Raw genomic sequence first — 7,513 nt, 5'->3', positions numbered from 1 at the left:
TTGCATCACTAAGCTTTGACACAGAGCCATCAGAGCTCGAACCTGATCTGTTTTTAGGTCCACTTTCCCCAATTCACACACAGGTCTACCTGTACATTTCAGATAGTCACTGCAGCTTTTTTTTTTTTCTTTACCTGAATGCATTGCTTGTGCTTGGTGTAATCATGAGCAATCTGTGGCTAATGACTGGAGGTGAATAGCATGGGTCCGACCAACCAGCTTTAGATTCATGTGCTGTTGTGACTGAGTGGACAAACCTGAAAATAACAGGTACGTTTTGTAGTTTAGATAAAGGAAATTTGAATAAGGGAAACATAATTTTTGAAAATGCTAAATGATCTCCACACTTCCAAATGTGGAAGATATTGTGATTCTATTTTCTCATCTCATTATCTCTAGCCGCTTTATCCCTCTACAGGGTCGCAGGCAAGCTGGAGCCTATCCCAGCTGACTACGGGCGAAAGGCGGGGTACACCCTGGACAGGTCGCCAGGTCATCACAGGGCTGACACATAGACACAGACAACCATTCACACTCACACCTACGGTCAATTTAGAGTCACCAGTTAACCTAACCTGCATGTCTTTGGACTGTGGGGGAAACCGGAGCACCCGGAGGAAACCCACGCGGACACGGGGAGAACATGCAAACTCCACACAGAAAGGCCCTCGCCGGCCCCGGGGCTCGAACCCAGGACCTTCTTGCTGTGAGGCGACAGCGCTAACCACTACACCACCGTGCCGCCCCGATTCTATTTTCTGTATAATGAAATTCAATTTCAAGTGTGACTGCTTTGAATAGTATATAAACAGTGTTATAAATCAGGGGTATTCATCAAAATATAGTGAAGGTCCTAATAAACAACGAATATGATTTTATGGCAACAACAGTCACCTTTTAATGCTTAACAATTAATGATTAGTTTAAGGCTATAAATAATACAATTTGAAGTTGTGTTTTTTTTCATAATGGTGCTTTATGCTATGATAGACATACCATGGACAGATGAGAAATCTAGTTTGAATTTAAAGTGAGGAGAATAAACGTATACTTTATTGTCCAATCACTTTAATTTATTTTAAACAAGTCCTTTTGTCCATTGACTAATAAGCACAGACAGTAAATTAAATTAACTTCTGAAAACTCTCACATTTCTGACCTAATGCCTTTAGCCCTGTAGCCAGTCTCTGGTCTAATGGGCTGCCTTCAGATAAATAATTTACACAAATCCTAATGATCAGAAAAGGATTTAAAGAGGATCTGCTACAGAATGATTCATAATTAGAAAACTAGAATCCTTCAACTGTGGCCAGGTGTTTTTTTTTTTCATATGTTTATTGGCTTTGCTCCAGTATTTCCTTTAAAGCAGTACTTGTTTTGGCTTGAAGAAATACTGCAGTCCACCAGCTGATGCCTCTACAAAAAAGTGTGCTTTATAATCATGTTGTCAAAAGATACAAAACTGTCAGAAAATTCATAAACGCTTCACATGCAACTTATCTGCAGCTTCTTCACATCAGTGTTCTGCCACAAGCATATGTTCCACATCAAAGTTTATTACACCAATATAATTGAAATAAGCCCAACTCTAGCAATATGCAGTTTTCATAAGATCAGTGTGTAACCAGAGGCATGGTGGTGTAGTGGTTAGCACTGTTGCCTCACAGCAAGAAGGTTCTGGGTTTGAGCCCAGTGGCCAAGGGGGGCCTTTCTATGTGGAGTTTGCATGTTCTCCCTGTTTCTGTGTTAGTTTCTTCTGGGTGCTCCGGTTTCCCCCAAAGACATGTGGTTAGGTTAGCATAGGGTGGCCTTGGGCTGATATTTCATGTGATGTTGCACAACAGACGACTGCCTACATCAGTGTTAATGCATCTGTATATGATTAAGAACTTTCATTTTGTTTACATGACCTGGCGACTTGTCCAGGGTGTACCCCGCCTTTCGCCCATACGCTCAAAAAAAAAAAAACATTGGATTTACTTAACCGAGTTATGGCAACCGGTCCCACAAAACTGTGTTAATTTAGATGTATTGAATACAGTTGAGTTTTTCAACACATAACTATATTCAATACATCTAAATTAACACAGTTTCGTTGGACCGGTTGCCATAACTCGGTTAAGTAAATCCAATGTTTTATTTTTTTGAGTGTAGTCAGCTGGGATAGGCTCCAGCTTGCCTGCGACCCTGTAGAAGGATAAAGCGGCTACAGATAATGAGGTGAGGTGAGATTTTGTTTACACTGAATATCAGTTGGGTGGCATGGTGGTGTAGTGGTTAGCACTGTTGCCTCACAGCAAGAAGGTTCTGGGTTTGAGCCCAGTGGCTGACGGGGGCCTTTCTGTGTGGAGTTTGCATGTTCTCCCTGTTTCTGTGTTAGTTTCCTCTGGGTGCTCCGGTTTCCCCCAAAGACATGTGGTTAGGTTAACATAGGGTGGCCTTGGGCTGATGTTTCATGTGATGTTGCACAACAGAAGACTGCCTACATCAGTGTTAATGCATCTGTATATTATTAAGAACTTTCATTTTGTTTACACTGAATATCAGCTGGGTGGCATGGTGGTGTAGTGGTTAGCACTGTCACCTCACAGCAAGAAGGTTCTGGGTTTGAGCCCAGTGGCTGACGGGGGCCTTTCTGTGTGGAGTTTGCATGCTTTCCCTGTGTCTGTTTGGGTTTCCTCTGGGTTCTCCAGTTTCCCCCACAGTCCAAAGACATGCAGGTTAGGCTAATTGGTGGCTCTAAATTGACCGTAGGTGTGAATGTGAGTGTGAATGGTTGTTTGTCTCTATGGTGGGGTTTACATTAGACTGTATCAGCGGATCATCAGATTAACGTTTTTAAAAACGATTAGCGTGCACACAGCAACGCCAATACACGATTCGCGTGCACACAGCAACGCCAATACACGGATACGCTAATCACATGACTAATTAGACGGCACGTAAGTTGAAATGTGTAAATGTGTAATGTGTAAATTTCTCCTCAGCGGCTCGGCTCCGCAGGCATCCTGCGCTCCAAATCACTCCGCCCTGAACAGCGAGTGCCCTCTGGAGGGTGCGCACTCCGGCCCTGCGCAGCTCACAGAGCGCGCGAGTGAAGCGCACAAGCAGTGATTCGGGACTGAGCCGCTGTGTGTGTGATCCCAGTGCATATCGGGCATGCGCAAGTCACTTACCACTTGCAAGTGGAAGGATGGCAAGCCTAAAGACAATCATAACTACACAATGGGCAGTATTTGCATCAGTATTTGCAGTATTTGCATACTTTTATACTCTTTAATGAAAGGTGATACAAGGCGGAAGTCCGCGCCGTTTTTCAGCAGTCGCGTCACATGACCAACACCAGCGAATCAGGAAGGTGGATGTCACAGTGACGTTGTCCAATAACGACGTCAGCTAGAGCTCAGCACAGCGTATCCGCGTATCCTCAATGTTTACACAGCACCGGACCAGACACGAACTGGGTTGAATACGTGGGCCCTGGCGGATTCCCGTTTCCCGGCGTTTCCCGGCGTTTTAATGTGAACAGACAGTGCATCCGCGAAGAAAACGAGACAGATACGGTCTAATGTAAACTTGGCCTATGTGTCAGCCCTGTGATGATCTGACAAATTGTCCACAGTGTACCCCGCCTCTTGCCTATAGTCAGCTGGGATAGGCTCTAGCTTGCCCGTGACCCTGCACAGGCTAAACAGTTATGGATAATCGATGGATGGAATATGTAACCAATAACAAGTTTGTGATTTTCATAAAACACATGTACAATTAGACCCACCAGGCTTACAAAATAAGTCTAACTTCTTCTGCACAAACACAATCAGGCTTGGAAGTAATGCACTAACTTGATATGGTAACATAGCTATTTTCAAAATGCAGAAAGTAGTGCCTGTAGCCTAAATAATTCACAGCTTAAAGACTAAAGGGTTTTTGAAAACACTTTTTTCCCCCTCATACAAAGTTACCACATGACTTGTAATACTGATTGTATTGGCTTTTCATTGTGGATGGGAAAGTTTGGCCATAACAAAAACAGCATTTTGAAAATGATCCAGTGTGGACTAGGCCTGAGATCAAGTGGAGAGCTAACCAAAGGGGATCAGCATCTCTGTCTAAAAACAACAAGCACAGCACAGGAACAGATATGCCAGCTTCTGACATTTATACCATGCTACTGCTGATTTATTTTACACTGCTGAGGTGGTGGTCAGAGTAACAACACATTTGTGATGGTTTTCTTGTACTGAACAAGGCAAGCTGCCATGAACTCTGGTGAAGTTTGCTGTAGTGTTAGCATCAAAACAGTTCTCAAAACACTGAAGGAAAGGTTACATATGCACCCATTGGAGGTGGTAGATCTAAGCCTCTGATCATATTAATGTGTTTTTTCCCCAGTCTTTCCTCACATTAAATATCTAGAATGCAGAAAATTGGATTTCTGATTAGTTCACACAGTTCCAGATGGGCCATTCTACGACACAAGCTAAAGGATGTAGAGGTACAGCAGGTGGCTGTATTCATCATCTGATAAATGTCTCTCTCTGCCTTAGCTGATGGAACTGCATGTCTCTAAGGGAAGTGCAATAAGACATATATAAGCATAAACATATCATTCGGAAAGGAGAGTCAATAAAATCCAGAGTTTTTTATTTCCTCTGAAATGGGGATTGTTAAGAGACAAATCCAAGCATAACAGATGAGCCTATAGATAAGAAAAACAAGAAAAATAAACATGAATTTTTACCTATTCATTCTCTGCCTCTGACTTAATTGCCTTTCATTATATCCTATTGGGGATTGCTCTCAGCAATAAAGGGAGAGCTTAAGGAGACAATTTCAGTGTCATCACCACCTCAGTCCAATCATTTGATTTGTGGTGGTGGCAGGTTGAGAGTGCAGACTGACTCAGCCATGCTCTGTGCTTCAAGGTTACGGTGGGAGGACTCTGCTTTATCTCCTGCAGAGTGTGGAGACGCTTCCATCTCCTGCCTCTTCACATCTCCCTCACATACACATGCACAGACACAGACGCAAGCACTCAGTTTAGCACCTGTACAAATAGATATCCTATGTCAAGTCAAGTTTATTTTTATAGCGCTTTTAACAATAGACATTGTCGCAAAGCAGCTTTACAGAATTTTAATGACTTTAAACATGAGATAATTTTATCCCTAATCTATCCCCACTGATATACATATGTGTATTATTAACATATGTATATCAATCTTACTCAATATGCATGTACACAAAGCAGGGTTTGCCCTTCAGATCTCAGCATGCCCTTACATTTTTACAAACAGACAATAGATAATGTGATAACACATACACATTGTTATGTTCAAAGTACAGGTATGCTAGTAAGGAAGAATATCCATTCATCCATCCATTATCTGTAGCCACTTATCCTGTTCTACAGGGTCGCAGGCAAGCTGGAGCCTATCCCAGCTGACTATGGGCGAGAGGCGGGGTACACCCTGGACAAGTTGCCAGGTCATTGCGGGGCCGACACAGAGACAAACAACCATTCACACCTACAATCAATTTAGAGCCACCAATTAGCCTAACCTGCATGTTTTTGGACTGTGGGGGAAACCGGAGCACCCAGAGGAAACCCACGCGGACAACATGCAAACTCCACACAGAAAGGCCTTCGTCAGCCACTGGGCTCAAACCAAGGACCTTCTTGCTGTGAGGCGACAGTGCTAACCACTACACCACTGTGCCACCCCTAAGGAAGAATATATTATTGATTATCTGTAAGCAGTAGACAGTTCATCACAAGACTTACCAGAAGTAAAGGTGCTTTTAATTTCATTTAAAACCTGGATGACTTTATTAACTTCATTAATTGCAGTCTATAATTAAAATGCTACCTGAAGAGAGCTTGATTTCTTTGAAAATGGCTGACATAGCAAACATGGCTGCATTAACTTTGTTGCAATTAATCAGTTACTTATAATACCCGTTGTTTATAGTGGCATGATGTACTGCAATAACGTTATACTGCCAGTTAGAAATGAGGGAGAATTTTTCTTTTTCTCATGAATCTTGCTATTTATATGTAACTCAGTCCTTTTAATACATTCTACTGCTGTCCCAAAATCTCTGTTACCACCTGAAAAATAACTGACAATGTGTATCCATAAAGACTTCCAGCTACACTTAGCTACCATAAGACTGGTTTTTGTTTGCTATATAAAGTTAAACTAATATCATCAGTGAATTTTTACTCAATTATAAAGCTCAAACATATACAACCCCAATTCAGAAAAAGTTGGGATGGTATGGAAAATGCAAAAAAAAAAAAAGAAAAAAAAAGTGATTTATAAATTTACTTTCACTTATATTTCATTCCAGACAGACAGTATGAACCCAAGATATTATTTCATGTTTTGCCTGGTCAATTTCATCTCATTTGTTAATACACATCCATTCCTGCATTTCAGGCCAGCAACATATCCCAACAAAGTTGGGATGGAGGCAATTTAGGGTTAGTAATGAGGTAAAACAATTAAATAATGATGTGTTTTGAAACAGGTGATTGTAATCACGATTTGGTGCAAAATCAGTGTCCAAGAAAGGCCTAGTCTTTGAGGAGAAAAGATAGGCTGAGGATCTCCAGTTTTCAACAAATGTGTGAGAAAATTATTGAAATGAAACAATGAAATATATATGGAGAGATATGGATATTTCACCATCCACCATCTGCAAGGAATCTGGAGGAATTTTGATGCGTAAAGGGCAAGGGTGCAAGCCGAAGCTGAACACCCATGATCTCTGATCCCTCAGATGGCACTGCATCAAGAACCATCATTCATCGATAGCTGATAGAACCACAATGGCTCAGGATTACATTGGCAAACCTTTGTCAATCACTACAATACAGAGTTACATCCACAAATGCCAGTTAAAACCTTACTGTGCAAAAAGGAAACCATATGCTAACTGTGTCCAGAGGCACTGTTGGGTCCTCTGGGCTCAGAGGCATCTGGGATGGACCATCACACAGTGGAAATGTGTATTGTGGTCAGCCAAACAGCATTCCAGGTCTTTTTTTTTTTTTTTGGAAGAAATGGACGCCATGTGCTTTGGACCAAAGATGAAAAAGACTATTCAGACTGTTACCAGCAATACAGTGGTGCTTGAAAGTTTGTGAACCCTTTAGAATTTTCTATATTTCTGCATAAATATGACCTAAAACATCATGAGATTTTCACACAAGTCCTAAAAGTAGATAAAGAGAACCCAGTTAAACAAATGAGACAAATATATTATCCTTGATAATTTAATTATTGAGGAAAATGATCCAATATTACATGTATGTGAGTGGCAAAAGTATGTGAACCTCTAGGATTAGCAGTTAATTTGAAGGTGAAATTAGAGTCAGGTGTTTTCAATCAATGGGATGACAATCAGGTGTGAGTGGGCACCCTGTTTTATTTAAAGAACAGGGATCTATCAAAGTCTGATCTTCACAACACATTTATGGAAGTGTATCATGGCACGAACAAAGGAG

Source organism: Neoarius graeffei, chromosome 14 (genome assembly GCF_027579695.1).
Source record: "Neoarius graeffei isolate fNeoGra1 chromosome 14, fNeoGra1.pri, whole genome shotgun sequence".
In the NCBI taxonomy this organism is placed as follows: Eukaryota; Metazoa; Chordata; class Actinopteri; order Siluriformes; family Ariidae; genus Neoarius; species Neoarius graeffei.
This window is presented reverse-complemented; position numbering follows the sequence as displayed.